The sequence below is a fragment of the Pristiophorus japonicus genome, unplaced genomic scaffold (genome assembly GCF_044704955.1).
Source record: "Pristiophorus japonicus isolate sPriJap1 unplaced genomic scaffold, sPriJap1.hap1 HAP1_SCAFFOLD_216, whole genome shotgun sequence".
In the NCBI taxonomy this organism is placed as follows: domain Eukaryota; kingdom Metazoa; phylum Chordata; class Chondrichthyes; family Pristiophoridae; genus Pristiophorus; species Pristiophorus japonicus.
In genome coordinates this window covers 692722-709425 of record NW_027251865.1, presented here as the reverse complement: position 1 = coordinate 709425, position 16704 = coordinate 692722, and the positions used below count along the sequence as shown (strand labels likewise).

Genomic DNA, 16704 nt, shown 5'->3' with positions numbered 1-16704 from the left:
GGCTCTGAAAGGGAGACCGGCCGAAGTCCCACTTAGCCGCACTGACCCCGAGGCAAGGTGAAATTCTAACAAGTTCAGTCCATAGCAGTGCTATGCTGAAGAGAGATAAGTGTCGCGAATAAAGGAGAGATTTAACAATACTGATGTTGAATGTCGGTTAGATCAATCACTCCATGAATTCACTGCTGGGAAATTCAGAGCTTGTAAATTGCCTGTGAACGCTAAACATAGACACACAGTGAGCCAATGTGCAATATAGGAGGGGCCCAGGCCAAATGAATGCTCGGGATAAGTTATCAGTGGCCATGGCCCAGGCATTCACTGATTCCAGTCTTGCACACGTTGCTAAGTTTAAAATGCTGAATACTTCCACACTGGCAATGCATTGACAGATGGTAAGCTAGAGTGATGTGCCGCAAAAATGTACACGGAAGGATAAAGTTAGCCATGATTGGCAACATTTACGGTGTCAATCAGCATTTGTTGAGTGAGATCTCCTCATTTACTGCTGACTTTCAAACGGAAGGCACAGAAGTGGATGCTGTATCACTGCAACGAATGATGCGCTGCTGATGGTTGGGGCAGCAAGAGTGCAATGAGCTGTAAATTTGTTCAGGAACAGCCTTGCAGTACAAACGGCCGAAAATACATTGTACCCTGACCGGGAATCGAACCCGGGCCGAAGCGGTGAAAGCCAAAGAAGTGGCTGCACATTTGCTTGGCAACAAGCAGGCCAACACAGTCTGTCCTGCTTGCTCCTTCCAAATTCTCACCACATTCGCGCCAGGAAAAACTGTTCGTAGCAAATGGCATTTTTTGTGGAGAGCACCAAAGATATGTCCGCGCATCCACAGCATCACGTGCGGGTAGGCATGCACTGAAATCTATTTCATTCTGTCCTTTTCTCGGGATTTTTCAAACTCGGTGCCGGGTGAACATTTCATTTGGTGTTTTTGTCCTGAACTGCAGTCTTTTGCCCATCTCCAGGCGACAGAAGCGTTCTGTCTGTCTGTTTCTACTTTGGAGCATTTACAGGAACAGGCCTCCGGTTCATCGTTTATCAGCAAACCAAGAAACACAAATAAACAGAAAGATGTGCCTTTCAACCCCGTCGGCAAATGACTGTTATTCCAAATAATTCCCAACCCTTGGGATTCTGTGTGGATTTGTTTCATTATAAAGATTTTATTTTCAACGTGACTAAAAACCGAATAAAAATTATGAAAAACACTGGAATAGCCCGTACGGGGATCGAACCCGTGACCTTGGCGTTATTAGCACCACGCTCTAACCAACTGAGCTAACCGGCCACAAATTGTGTTAACGTTGCGTGAAAGCTGAGTCTGCGGGGATTGTGTTTCCAACTCACACTGGGTGACAGATTTACTGCATAAACATTGAACACATCACATCGCTTAAACATTGTTCACTTTTCATCTACAACACTGCGCAGAGTGTAAATAGAACGTAACAGAAAAAGAGCGCTAAATATAAAAGCAATTCACGTTAAAAATTATTATCACGCAACCGCTGAACAGCCCATTGTCCCGATATAAAATCAGCCATTACCCTTAGAATGAAGGGAACGCGAAATAACCAGAAATTGCTGAAACACGGGATTTGACCCAGGAACCATCTGGATCTTCAGTCAAACGCCTTCCCAACTGAACTATTTCGGCCTGAAAGTGTACGAAGCAAAGTTTTCTCACACCTTTTTGAAAGAAAACCTGACCCCGGAATGAATTGCGCCGCCCACTCAGTCCTCATTTCGGGGCAATGGGTCCCAAACACATCTCAGAGCTCAGGTTGTGTTAATGTAAAGTATAATGATACCGAAAATCTTAATGCTCATGTTCCGTTATCACTGCCCACGACGCAGGCAGTGGTCTTGTACACGTTCCTAAGTTCAAAATGTGTATTTTTTCGCACTGGCAATGAATTAACTGATATCTGTGCTGTGATCAACTAGGTTTCTTAGGGTGATGTCGTGCAAGAACGTAATGGAAGCCTAATTATATTGGTGATTGTTCTCACACTGCAGTTAAATGTTGGCAAACTTACAGTGACAATCAGCAATTCTTGTTCCACATGTTGATTTAATGTTCTGCTGAAGTCTTCATAAAGAAACAAAGCTTGCACAACAGGCTCGATCTCACCGTATCACACAGTGAAATATACTGGAGAGTTTATAACTGTTTGAGAACATAAAATGTCAGTAAAATACCCCGTTCTTTTCTCGACACTGATGGGCTCTGAAAGGGAGACCGGCCGAAGTCCCACATAGCCGCACTGACCGCGATGCAAGGTGAAATTCTAACAGTTTCAGTCCATAGCAGTGCTATGCTGAAGAGAGATAAGTGTCGCGAATAAAGGAGAGATTTAACAATACTGATGTTGAATGTCGGTTAGATCAATCACTCCATGAATTCACTGCTGGGAAATTCAGAGCTTGTAAATTGCCTGTGAACGCTAAACATAGACACACAGTGAGCCAATGTGCAATATAGGAGGGGCCCAGGCCAAATGAATGCTCGGGATAAGTTATCAGTGGCCATGGCCCAGGCATTCACTGATTCCCGTCTTGCACACGTTGCTAAGTTTAAAATGCTGTATATTTCCACACTGGCAATGCATTGACAGATGGTAAGCTAGAGTGACGTGCCGCAAAAATGTACACGGAAGGATAAAGTTAGCCATGATTGGCAACATTTACGGTGTCAATCAGCACTTGTTGAGCGAGATCTCCTCATTTACTGCTGACTTTAAAAATGAAGGCACAGAAGTGCATGCTGTATCACTGCAACGAATGATGCGCTGCTGATGGTTGGGGCAGCAAGAGTGCAATGAGCTGTAAATTTGTTCAGGAACAGCCTTGCAGTTCAAACGGCCGAAAATACATTGTACCCTGACCGGGAATCGAACCCAGGCCGCAGCGGTGAAAGCGCCGATTCCTAACCACTAGACCACCAAGGAAGTTGCTGCACATTTGCTTGCAAACAAGCAGACCAACACAGTCTGTCCTGCTTGCTCCTTCCAAATTCTCACCACATTCGCGCCACGAAAAACTGTTCGTAGCAAATGGCATTTTTTGTGGAGAGCACCAAAGATATGTCCGCGCATCCACAGCATCACGTGCGGGTAGGCATGCACTGAAATCTATTTCATTCTGTCCTTTTCTCGGGATTTTTCACACTCGGTGCCGGGTGAACATTTCATTTGGTGTTTTTGTCCTGAACTGCAGTCTTTTGCCCATCTCCAGGCGACAGAAGCGTTCTGTCTGTCTGTTTCTACTTTGGAGCATTTACAGGAACAGGCCTCCGGTTCATCGTTTATCAGCAAACCAAGAAACACAAATAAACAGAAAGATGTGCCTTTCAACCCCGTCGGCAAATGACTGTTATTCCAAATATTTCCCAACCCTTGGGATTCTGTGTGGATTTGTTTCATTATAAAGATTTTATTTTCAACGTGACTAAAAACCGAATAAAAATTATGAAAAACACTGGAATAGCCCGTACGGGGATCGAACCCGTGACCTTGGCGTTATTAGCACCACGCTCTAAACAACTGAGCTAACCGGCCACAAATTGTGTTAACGTTGCGTGAAAGCTCAGTCTGCGGGGATTGTGTTTCCAACTCACACTGGGTGACAGATTTACTGCATAAACATTGAACACATCACATCGCTTAAACATTGTTCACTGTTCATCTACAACACTGCGCAGAGTGTAAATAGAACGTAACAGAAAAAGAGCGCTACATCTAAAAGCAATTCACGTTAAAAATTATTATCACGCAACCGCTGAACAGCCCACTGTCCCGATATAAAATCAGCCATTACCCTTAGAATGAAGGGAACGCGAAATAACCAGAAATTGCTGAAACACGGGATTGAACCAGGAACCATCTGGATCTTCAGTCAAACGCCTTCCCAACTCAACTATTTCGGCGTGACAGTGAACGAAGCAAAGTTTTCTCACACCTTTTTGAAAGAAAACCTGACCCCGGAATGAATTGCCCCACCCACTCAGTCCTCATTTCGGGGCAATGGGTCCCAAACACATCTCAGAGCTCAGGTTGTGTTAATGTAAAGTATAATGATACCGAAAATCTTAATGCTCATGTTCCGTTATCACTGCCCACGATGCAGGCAGTGGTCTTGTACACGTTGCTAAGTTCAAAATGTGTATTTTTTCGCACTGGCAATGAATTAACTGATATCTGTGCTGTGATCAACTAGGTTTCTTAGGGTGATGTCGTGCAAGAACGTAATGGAAGCCTAATTATATTGGTGATTGTTCTCACACTGCAGTTAAATGTTGGCAAACTTACAGTGTAAATCAGCAATTCTAGTTCCACATGTTGATTTAATGTTCTGCTGAAGTGTTCATAAAGAAACAAAGCTTGCACAACAGGCTCGATCTCACCGTATCACACAGTGAAATATACTGGAGAGTTTATAACTGTTTGAGAACATAAAATGTCAGTAAAATACCCCGTTCTTTTCTCGACACTGATGGGCTCTGAAAGGGAGACCGGCCGAAGTCCCACATAGCCGCACTGACCCCGAGGCAAGGTGAAATTCTAACAGGTTCAGTCCATAGCAGTGCTATGCTGAAGAGAGATAAGTGTCGCGAATAAAGGAGAGATTTAACAATACTGATGTTGAATGTCGGTTAGATCAATCACTCCATGAATTCACTGCTGGGAAATTCAGAGCTTGTAAATTGCCTGTGAACGCTAAACATAGACACACAGTGAGCCAATGTGCAATATAGGAGGGGCCCAGGCCAAATGAATGCTCGGGATAAGTTATCAGTGGCCATGGCCCAGGCATTCACTGATTCCAGTCTTGCACACGTTGCTAAGTTTAAAATGCTGAATACTTCCACACTGGCAATGCATTGACAGATGGTAAGCTAGAGTGATGTGCCGCAAAAATATACACGGAAGGATAAAGTTAGCCATGATTGGCAACATTTACGGTGTCAATCAGCATTTGTTGAGTGAGATCTCCTCATTTACTGCTGACTTTCAAACGGAAGGCACAGAAGTGGATGCTGTATCACTGCAACGAATGATGCGCTGCTGATGGTTGGGGCAGCAAGAGTGCAATGAGCTGTAAATTTGTTCAGGAACAGCCTTGCAGTACAAACGGCCGAAAATACATTGTACCCTGACCGGGAATCGAATCCGGGCCGCAGCGGTGAAAGCCAAGGAAGTTGCTGCACATTTGCTTGGCAACAAGCAGGCCAACACAGTCTGTCCTGCTTGCTTTTCCAAATTCTCACCACATTCGCGCCAGGAAAAACTGTTCGTAGCAAATGGCATTTTTTGTGGAGAGCACCAAAGATATGTCCGCGCATCCACAGCATCACGTGCGGGTAGGCATGCACTGAAATCTATTTCATTCTGTCCTTTTCTCGGGATTTTTCAAACTCGGTGCCGGGTGAACATTTCATTTGGTGTTTTTGTCCTGAACTGCAGTCTTTTGCCCATCTCCAGGCGACAGAACCGTTCTGTCTGTCTGTTTCTACTTTGGAGCATTTACAGGAACAGGCCTCCGGTTCATCGTTTATCAGCAAACCAAGAAACACAAATAAACAGAAAGATGTGCCTTTCAACCCCGTCGGCAAATGACTGTTATTCCAAATAATTCCCAACCCTTGGGATTCTGTGTGGATTTGTTTCATTATAAAGATTTTATTTTCAACGTGACTAAAAACCGAATAAAAATTATGAAAAACACTGGAATAGCCCGTACGGGGATCGAACCCGTGACCTTGGCGTTATTAGCACCACGCTCTAACCAACTGAGCTAACCGGCCACAAATTGTGATAACGTTGCGTGAAAGCTCAGTCTGCGGGGATTGTGTTTCCAACTCACACTGGGTGACAGATTTACTGCATAAACATTGAACACATCACATCGCTTAAACATTGTTCACTTTTCATCTACAACACTGCGCAGAGTGTAAATAGAACGTAACAGAAAAAGAGCGCTAAATATAAAAGCAATTCACGTTAAAAATTATTATCACGCAACCGCTGAACAGCCCATTGTCCCGATATAAAATCAGCCATTACCCTTAGAATGAAGGGAACGCGAAATAACCAGAAATTGCTGAAACACGGGATTTGACCCAGGAACCATCTGGATCTTCAGTCAAACGCCTTCCCAACTGAACTATTTCGGCCTGAAAGTGTACGAAGCAAAGTTTTCTCACACCTTTTTGAAAGAAAACCTGACCCCGGAATGAATTGCGCCGCCCACTCAGTCCTCATTTCGGGGCAATGGTTCCCAAACACATCTCAGAGCTCAGGTTGTGTTCATGTAAAGTATAATGATACCGAAAATCTTAATGCTCATGTTCCGTTATCACTGCCCACGATGCAGGCAGTGGTCTTGTACACGTTCCTAAGTTCAAAATGTGGATTTTTTCGCACTGGCAATGAATTAACTGATATCTGTGCTGTGATCAACTAGGTTTCTTAGGGTGATGTCGTGCAAGAACGTAATGGAAGCCTAATTATATTGGTGATTGTTCTCACACTGCAGTTAAATGTTGGCAAACTTACAGTGTAAATCAGCAATTCTAGTTCCACATGTTGATTTAATGTTCTGCTGAAGTGTTCATAAAGAAACAAAGCTTGCACAACAGGCTCGATCTCACCGTATCACACAGTGAAATATACTGGAGAGTTTATAACTGTTTGAGAACATAAAATGTCAGTAAAATACCCCGTTCTTTTCTCGACACTGATGGGCTCTGAAAGGGAGACCGGCCGAAGTCCCACTTAGCCGCACTGACCCCGATGCAAGGTGAAATTCTAACAGGTTCAGTCCATAGCAGTGCTATGCTGAAGAGAGATAAGTGTCGCGAATAAAGGAGAGATTTAACAATACTAATGTTGAATGTCGGTTAGATCAATCACTCCATGAATTCACTGCTGGGAAATTCAGAGCTTGTAAATTGCCTGTGAACGCTAAACATAGACACACAGTGAGCCAATGTGCAATATAGGAGGGGCCCAGGCCAAATGAATGCTCGGGATAAGTTATCAGTGGCCATGGCCCAGGCATTCACTGATTCCAGTCTTGCACACGTTGCTAAGTTTAAAATGCTGAATACTTCCACACTGGCAATGCATTGACAGATGGTAAGCTAGAGTGATGTGCCGCAAAAATGTACACGGAAGGATAAAGTTAGCCATGATTGGCAACATTTACGGTGTCAATCAGCACTTGTTGAGCGAGATCTCCTCATTTACTGCTGACTTTAAAAATGAAGGCACAGAAGTGTATGCTGTATCACTGCAACGAATGATGCGCTGCTGATGGTTGGGGCAGCAAGAGTGCAATGAGCTGTAAATTTGTTCAGGAACAGCCTTGCAGTTCAAACGGCCGAAAATACATTGTGCCCTGACCGGGAATCGAACCCGTGCCGCAGCGGTGAAAGCCAAGGAAGTTGCTGCACATTTGCTTGGCAACAAGCAGGCCAACACAGTCTGTCCTGCTTGCTCCTTCCAAATTCTCACCACTTTCGCGCCAGGAAAAACTGTTCGTAGCAAATGGCATTTTTTGTGGAGAGCACCAAAGATATGTCCGCGCATCCACAGCATCACGTGCGGGTAGGCATGCACTGAAATCTATTTCATTCTGTCCTTTTCTCGGGATTTTTCAAACTCGGTGCCGGGTGAACATTTCATTTGGTGTTTTTGTCCTGAACTGCAGTCTTTTGCCCATCTCCAGGCGACAGAAGCGTTCTGTCTGTCTGTTTCGACTTTGGAGCATTTACAGGAACAGGCCTCCGGTTCATCGTTTATCAGCAAACCAAGAAACACAAATAAACAGAAAGATGTGCCTTTCAACCCCGTCGGCAAATGACTGTCATTCCAAATAATTCCCAACCCTTGGGATTCTGTGTGGATTTGTTTCATTATAAAGATTTGATTTTCAACGTGACGAAAAACCGAATAAAAATTATGAAAAACACTGGAATGGCCCGTACGGGGATCGAACCCGCGACCTTGGCGTTATTAGCACCACGCTCTAACCAACTGAGCTAACCGGCCACAAATTGTGATAACGTTGCGTGAAAGCTCAGTCTGCGGGGATTGTGTTTCCAACTCACACTGGGTGACAGATTTACTGCATAAACATTGAACACATCACATCGCTTAAACATTGTTCACTGTTCATCTACAACACTGCGCAGAGTGTAAATAGAACGTAACAGAAAAAGAGCGCTAAATCAAAAAACCATTCACGTTGAAAATTATTATCACGCAACCGCTGAACAGCCCACTGTCCCGATATAAAATCAGCCATTACCCTTATAATGAAGGGAACGCGAAATAACCAGAAATTGCTGAAACACGGGATTGAACCAGGAACCATCTGGATCTTCAGTCAAACGCCTTCCCAACTCAACTATTTCGGCGTGACAGTGAACGAAGCAAAGTTTTCTCCCACCTTTTTGAAAGAAAACCTGACCCCGGAAGGAATTGCCCCACCCACTCAGTCCTCATTTCGGGGCAATGGGTCCCAAACACATCTCAGAGCTCAGGTTGTGTTAATGTAAAGTATAATGATACCGAAAATCTTAATGCTCATGTTCCGTTATCACTGCCCACGATGCAGGCAGTGGTCTTGTACACGTTGCTAAGTTCAAAATGTGTATTTTTTCGCACTGGCAATGAATTAACTGATATCTGTGCTGTGATCAACTAGGTTTCTTAGGGTGATGTCGTGCAAGAACGTAATGGAAGCCTAATTATATTGGTGACTGTTCTCACACTGCAGTTAAATGTTGGCAAACTTACAGTGTAAATCAGCAATTCTTGTTCCACATGTTGATTTAATGTTCTGCTGAAGTCTTCATAAAGAAACAAAGCTTGCACAACAGGCTCGATCTCACCGTATCACACAGTGAAACATACTGGAGAGTTTATAACTGTTTGAGAACATAAAATGTCAGTAAAATACCCCGTTCTTTTCTCGACACTGATGGGCTCTGAAAGGGAGACCGGCCGAAGTCCCACTTAGCCGCACTGACCCCGAGGCAAGGTGAAATTCTAACAGTTTCAGTCCATAGCAGTGCTATGCTGAAGAGAGATAAGTGTCGCGAATAAAGGAGAGATTTAACAATACTTATGTTGAATGTCGGTTAGATCAATCACTCCATGAATTCACTGCTGGGAAATTCAGAGCTTGTAAATTGCCTGTGAACGCTAAACATAGACACACAGTGAGCCAATGTGCAATATAGGAGGGGCCCAGGCCAAATGAATGCTCGGGATAAGTTATCAGTGGCCATGGCCCAGGCATTCACTGATTCCAGTCTTGCACACGTTGCTAAGTTTAAAATGCTGTATATTTCCACACTGGCAATGCATTGACAGATGGTAAGCTAGAATGACGTGCCGCAAAAATGTACACGGAAGGATAAAGTTAGCCATGATTGGCAACATTTACGGTGTCAATCAGCACTTGTTGAGCGAGATCTCCTCATTTACTGCTGACTTTAAAAATGAAGGCACAGAAGTGTATGCTGTATCACTGCAACGAATGATGCGCTGCTGATGGTTGGGGCAGCAAGAGTGCAATGAGCTGTAAATTTGTTCAGGAACAGCCTTGCAGTACAAACGGCCGAAAATACATTGTACCCTGACCGGGAATCGAACCCGGGCCGAAGCGGTGAAAGTCAAGGAAGTTGCTGCACATTTGCTTGGCAACAAGCAGGCCAACACAGTCTGTCCTGCTTGTTCCTTCCAAATTCTCACCACATTCGCGCCAGGAAAAACTGTTCGTAGCAAATGGCATTTTTTGTGGAGAGCACCAAAGATATGTCCGCGCATCCACAGCATCACGTGCGGGTAGGCATGCACTGAAATCTATTTCATTCTGTCCTTTTCTCGGGATTTTTCAAACTCGGTGCCGGGTGAACATTTCATTTGGTGTTTTTGTCCTGAACTGCAGTCTTTTGCCCATCTCCAGGCGACAGAAGCGTTCTGTCTGTCTGTTTCTACTTTGGAGCATTTACAGGAACAGGCCTCCGGTTCATCGTTTATCAGCAAACCAAGAAACACAAATAAACAGAAAGATGTGCCTTTCAACCCCGTCGGCAAATGACTGTTATTCCAAATAATTCCCAACCCTTGGGATTCTGTGTGGATTTGTTTCATTATAAAGATTTTATTTTCAACGTGACTAAAAACCGAATAAAAATTATGAAAAACACTGGAATAGCCCGTACGGGGATCGAACCCGTGACCTTGGCGTTATTAGCACCACGCTCTAACCAACTGAGCTAACCGGCCACAAATTGTGTTAACGTTGCGTGAAAGCTCAGTCTGCGGGGATTGTGTTTCCAACTCACACTGGGTGACAGATTTACTGCATAAACATTGAACACATCACATCGCTTAAACATTGTTCACTTTTCATCTACAACACTGCGCAGAGTGTAAATAGAACGTAACAGAAAAAGAGCGCTAAATATAAAAGCAATTCACGTTAAAAATAATTATCACGCAACCGCTGAACAGCCCACTGTCCCGATATAAAATCAGCCATTACCCTTAGAATGAAGGGAACGCGAAATAACCAGAAATTGCTGAAACACGGGATTTGACCCAGGAACCATCTGGATCTTCAGTCAAACGCCTTCCCAACTGAACTATTTCGGCCTGAAAGTGTACGAAGCAAAGTTTTCTCACACCTTTTTGAAAGAAAACCTGACCCCGGAATGAATTGCGCCGCCCACTCAGTCCTCATTTCGGGGCAATGGTTCCCAAACACATCTCAGAGCTCAGGTTGTGTTCATGTAAAGTATAATGATACCGAAAATCTTAATGCTCATGTTCCGTTATCACTGCCCACGATGCAGGCAGTGGTCTTGTACACGTTCCTAAGTTCAAAATGTGGATTTTTTCGCACTGGCAATGAATTAACTGATATCTGTGCTGTGATCAACTAGGTTTCTTAGGGTGATGTCGTGCAAGAACGTAATGGAAGCCTAATTATATTGGTGATTGTTCTCACACTGCAGTTAAATGTTGGCAAACTTACAGTGTAAATCAGCAATTCTAGTTCCACATGTTGATTTAATGTTCTGCTGAAGTGTTCATAAAGAAACAAAGCTTGCACAACAGGCTCGATCTCACCGTATCACACAGTGAAATATACTGGAGAGTTTATAACTGTTTGAGAACATAAAATGTCAGTAAAATACCCCGTTCTTTTCTCGACACTGATGGGCTCTGAAAGGGAGACCGGCCGAAGTCCCACTTAGCCGCACTGACCCCGATGCAAGGTGAAATTCTAACAGGTTCAGTCCATAGCAGTGCTATGCTGAAGAGAGATAAGTGTCGCGAATAAAGGAGAGATTTAACAATACTAATGTTGAATGTCGGTTAGATCAATCACTCCATGAATTCACTGCTGGGAAATTCAGAGCTTGTAAATTGCCTGTGAACGCTAAACATAGACACACAGTGAGCCAATGTGCAATATAGGAGGGGCCCAGGCCAAATGAATGCTCGGGATAAGTTATCAGTGGCCATGGCCCAGGCATTCACTGATTCCAGTCTTGCACACGTTGCTAAGTTTAAAATGCTGAATACTTCCACACTGGCAATGCATTGACAGATGGTAAGCTAGAGTGATGTGCCGCAAAAATGTACACGGAAGGATAAAGTTAGCCATGATTGGCAACATTTACGGTGTCAATCAGCACTTGTTGAGCGAGATCTCCTCATTTACTGCTGACTTTAAAAATGAAGGCACAGAAGTGTATGCTGTATCACTGCAACGAATGATGCGCTGCTGATGGTTGGGGCAGCAAGAGTGCAATGAGCTGTAAATTTGTTCAGGAACAGCCTTGCAGTTCAAACGGCCGAAAATACATTGTGCCCTGACCGGGAATCGAACCCGTGCCGCAGCGGTGAAAGCCAAGGAAGTTGCTGCACATTTGCTTGGCAACAAGCAGGCCAACACAGTCTGTCCTGCTTGCTCCTTCCAAATTCTCACCACTTTCGCGCCAGGAAAAACTGTTCGTAGCAAATGGCATTTTTTGTGGAGAGCACCAAAGATATGTCCGCGCATCCACAGCATCACGTGCGGGTAGGCATGCACTGAAATCTATTTCATTCTGTCCTTTTCTCGGGATTTTTCAAACTCGGTGCCGGGTGAACATTTCATTTGGTGTTTTTGTCCTGAACTGCAGTCTTTTGCCCATCTCCAGGCGACAGAAGCGTTCTGTCTGTCTGTTTCGACTTTGGAGCATTTACAGGAACAGGCCTCCGGTTCATCGTTTATCAGCAAACCAAGAAACACAAATAAACAGAAAGATGTGCCTTTCAACCCCGTCGGCAAATGACTGTCATTCCAAATAATTCCCAACCCTTGGGATTCTGTGTGGATTTGTTTCATTATAAAGATTTGATTTTCAACGTGACGAAAAACCGAATAAAAATTATGAAAAACACTGGAATGGCCCGTACGGGGATCGAACCCGCGACCTTGGCGTTATTAGCACCACGCTCTAACCAACTGAGCTAACCGGCCACAAATTGTGATAACGTTGCGTGAAAGCTCAGTCTGCGGGGATTGTGTTTCCAACTCACACTGGGTGACAGATTTACTGCATAAACATTGAACACATCACATCGCTTAAACATTGTTCACTGTTCATCTACAACACTGCGCAGAGTGTAAATAGAACGTAACAGAAAAAGAGCGCTAAATCAAAAAACCATTCACGTTGAAAATTATTATCACGCAACCGCTGAACAGCCCACTGTCCCGATATAAAATCAGCCATTACCCTTATAATGAAGGGAACGCGAAATAACCAGAAATTGCTGAAACACGGGATTGAACCAGGAACCATCTGGATCTTCAGTCAAACGCCTTCCCAACTCAACTATTTCGGCGTGACAGTGAACGAAGCAAAGTTTTCTCCCACCTTTTTGAAAGAAAACCTGACCCCGGAAGGAATTGCCCCACCCACTCAGTCCTCATTTCGGGGCAATGGGTCCCAAACACATCTCAGAGCTCAGGTTGTGTTAATGTAAAGTATAATGATACCGAAAATCTTAATGCTCATGTTCCGTTATCACTGCCCACGATGCAGGCAGTGGTCTTGTACACGTTGCTAAGTTCAAAATGTGTATTTTTTCGCACTGGCAATGAATTAACTGATATCTGTGCTGTGATCAACTAGGTTTCTTAGGGTGATGTCGTGCAAGAACGTAATGGAAGCCTAATTATATTGGTGACTGTTCTCACACTGCAGTTAAATGTTGGCAAACTTACAGTGTAAATCAGCAATTCTTGTTCCACATGTTGATTTAATGTTCTGCTGAAGTCTTCATAAAGAAACAAAGCTTGCACAACAGGCTCGATCTCACCGTATCACACAGTGAAACATACTGGAGAGTTTATAACTGTTTGAGAACATAAAATGTCAGTAAAATACCCCGTTCTTTTCTCGACACTGATGGGCTCTGAAAGGGAGACCGGCCGAAGTCCCACTTAGCCGCACTGACCCCGAGGCAAGGTGAAATTCTAACAGTTTCAGTCCATAGCAGTGCTATGCTGAAGAGAGATAAGTGTCGCGAATAAAGGAGAGATTTAACAATACTTATGTTGAATGTCGGTTAGATCAATCACTCCATGAATTCACTGCTGGGAAATTCAGAGCTTGTAAATTGCCTGTGAACGCTAAACATAGACACACAGTGAGCCAATGTGCAATATAGGAGGGGCCCAGGCCAAATGAATGCTCGGGATAAGTTATCAGTGGCCATGGCCCAGGCATTCACTGATTCCAGTCTTGCACACGTTGCTAAGTTTAAAATGCTGTATATTTCCACACTGGCAATGCATTGACAGATGGTAAGCTAGAATGACGTGCCGCAAAAATGTACACGGAAGGATAAAGTTAGCCATGATTGGCAACATTTACGGTGTCAATCAGCACTTGTTGAGCGAGATCTCCTCATTTACTGCTGACTTTAAAAATGAAGGCACAGAAGTGTATGCTGTATCACTGCAACGAATGATGCGCTGCTGATGGTTGGGGCAGCAAGAGTGCAATGAGCTGTAAATTTGTTCAGGAACAGCCTTGCAGTACAAACGGCCGAAAATACATTGTACCCTGACCGGGAATCGAACCCGGGCCGAAGCGGTGAAAGTCAAGGAAGTTGCTGCACATTTGCTTGGCAACAAGCAGGCCAACACAGTCTGTCCTGCTTGTTCCTTCCAAATTCTCACCACATTCGCGCCAGGAAAAACTGTTCGTAGCAAATGGCATTTTTTGTGGAGAGCACCAAAGATATGTCCGCGCATCCACAGCATCACGTGCGGGTAGGCATGCACTGAAATCTATTTCATTCTGTCCTTTTCTCGGGATTTTTCAAACTCGGTGCCGGGTGAACATTTCATTTGGTGTTTTTGTCCTGAACTGCAGTCTTTTGCCCATCTCCAGGCGACAGAAGCGTTCTGTCTGTCTGTTTCTACTTTGGAGCATTTACAGGAACAGGCCTCCGGTTCATCGTTTATCAGCAAACCAAGAAACACAAATAAACAGAAAGATGTGCCTTTCAACCCCGTCGGCAAATGACTGTTATTCCAAATAATTCCCAACCCTTGGGATTCTGTGTGGATTTGTTTCATTATAAAGATTTTATTTTCAACGTGACTAAAAACCGAATAAAAATTATGAAAAACACTGGAATAGCCCGTACGGGGATCGAACCCGTGACCTTGGCGTTATTAGCACCACGCTCTAACCAACTGAGCTAACCGGCCACAAATTGTGTTAACGTTGCGTGAAAGCTCAGTCTGCGGGGATTGTGTTTCCAACTCACACTGGGTGACAGATTTACTGCATAAACATTGAACACATCACATCGCTTAAACATTGTTCACTTTTCATCTACAACACTGCGCAGAGTGTAAATAGAACGTAACAGAAAAAGAGCGCTAAATATAAAAGCAATTCACGTTAAAAATAATTATCACGCAACCGCTGAACAGCCCACTGTCCCGATATAAAATCAGCCATTACCCTTAGAATGAAGGGAACGCGAAATAACCAGAAATTGCTGAAACACGGGATTTGACCCAGGAACCATCTGGATCTTCAGTCAAACGCCTTCCCAACTGAACTATTTCGGCCTGAAAGTGTACGAAGCAAAGTTTTCTCACACCTTTTTGAAAGAAAACCTGACCCCGGAATGAATTGCGCCGCCCACTCAGTCCTCATTTCGGGGCAATGGTTCCCAAACACATCTCAGAGCTCAGGTTGTGTTCATGTAAAGTATAATGATACCGAAAATCTTAATGCTCATGTTCCGTTATCACTGCCCACGATGCAGGCAGTGGTCTTGTACACGTTCCTAAGTTCAAAATGTGGATTTTTTCGCACTGGCAATGAATTAACTGATATCTGTGCTGTGATCAACTAGGTTTCTTAGGGTGATGTCGTGCAAGAACGTAATGGAAGCCTAATTATATTGGTGATTGTTCTCACACTGCAGTTAAATGTTGGCAAACTTACAGTGTAAATCAGCAATTCTAGTTCCACATGTTGATTTAATGTTCTGCTGAAGTGTTCATAAAGAAACAAAGCTTGCACAACAGGCTCGATCTCACCGTATCACACAGTGAAATATACTGGAGAGTTTATAACTGTTTGAGAACATAAAATGTCAGTAAAATACCCCGTTCTTTTCTCGACACTGATGGGCTCTGAAAGGGAGACCGGCCGAAGTCCCACTTAGCCGCACTGACCCCGATGCAAGGTGAAATTCTAACAGGTTCAGTCCATAGCAGTGCTATGCTGAAGAGAGATAAGTGTCGCGAATAAAGGAGAGATTTAACAATACTAATGTTGAATGTCGGTTAGATCAATCACTCCATGAATTCACTGCTGGGAAATTCAGAGCTTGTAAATTGCCTGTGAACGCTAAACATAGACACACAGTGAGCCAATGTGCAATATAGGAGGGGCCCAGGCCAAATGAATGCTCGGGATAAGTTATCAGTGGCCATGGCCCAGGCATTCACTGATTCCAGTCTTGCACACGTTGCTAAGTTTAAAATGCTGAATACTTCCACACTGGCAATGCATTGACAGATGGTAAGCTAGAGTGATGTGCCGCAAAAATGTACACGGAAGGATAAAGTTAGCCATGATTGGCAACATTTACGGTGTCAATCAGCACTTGTTGAGCGAGATCTCCTCATTTACTGCTGACTTTAAAAATGAAGGCACAGAAGTGTATGCTGTATCACTGCAACGAATGATGCGCTGCTGATGGTTGGGGCAGCAAGAGTGCAATGAGCTGTAAATTTGTTCAGGAACAGCCTTGCAGTTCAAACGGCCGAAAATACATTGTGCCCTGACCGGGAATCGAACCCGTGCCGCAGCGGTGAAAGCCAAGGAAGTTGCTGCACATTTGCTTGGCAACAAGCAGGCCAACACAGTCTGTCCTGCTTGCTCCTTCCAAATTCTCACCACTTTCGCGCCAGGAAAAACTGTTCGTAGCAAATGGCATTTTTTGTGGAGAGCACCAAAGATATGTCCGCGCATCCACAGCATCACGTGCGGGTAGGCATGCACTGAAATCTATTTCATTCTGTCCTTTTCTCGGGATTTTTCAAACTCGGTGCCGGGTGAACATTTCATTTGG

The 16704-nt window shown here is 44.1% G+C and overlaps 7 non-coding genes across 7 annotated transcripts; all 7 read right to left on the bottom strand.

The window, feature by feature from the left end:
- Window positions 1-1236: 1236 nt before the first annotated feature.
- On the bottom strand, window positions 1237-1310 carry trnai-aau (transfer RNA isoleucine (anticodon AAU)). Its single transcript has one exon. It is a non-coding gene; the product is annotated as a tRNA-Ile (tRNA).
- A 2198-nt stretch (window positions 1311-3508) lies between these two features.
- Window positions 3509-3582, bottom strand: trnai-aau (transfer RNA isoleucine (anticodon AAU)). The gene has a single exon. It is a non-coding gene; the product is annotated as a tRNA-Ile (tRNA).
- A 2172-nt stretch (window positions 3583-5754) lies between these two features.
- trnai-aau (transfer RNA isoleucine (anticodon AAU)) lies at window positions 5755-5828 on the bottom strand. The gene has a single exon. It is a non-coding gene; the product is annotated as a tRNA-Ile (tRNA).
- Window positions 5829-8002: 2174 nt separating this feature from the next.
- Window positions 8003-8076, bottom strand: trnai-aau (transfer RNA isoleucine (anticodon AAU)). Its single transcript has one exon. It is a non-coding gene; the product is annotated as a tRNA-Ile (tRNA).
- Window positions 8077-10249: 2173 nt separating this feature from the next.
- On the bottom strand, window positions 10250-10323 carry trnai-aau (transfer RNA isoleucine (anticodon AAU)). The gene has a single exon. It is a non-coding gene; the product is annotated as a tRNA-Ile (tRNA).
- Window positions 10324-12497: 2174 nt separating this feature from the next.
- On the bottom strand, window positions 12498-12571 carry trnai-aau (transfer RNA isoleucine (anticodon AAU)). The gene has a single exon. It is a non-coding gene; the product is annotated as a tRNA-Ile (tRNA).
- A 2173-nt stretch (window positions 12572-14744) lies between these two features.
- trnai-aau (transfer RNA isoleucine (anticodon AAU)) lies at window positions 14745-14818 on the bottom strand. The gene has a single exon. It is a non-coding gene; the product is annotated as a tRNA-Ile (tRNA).
- Window positions 14819-16704: the final 1886 nt, after the last annotated feature.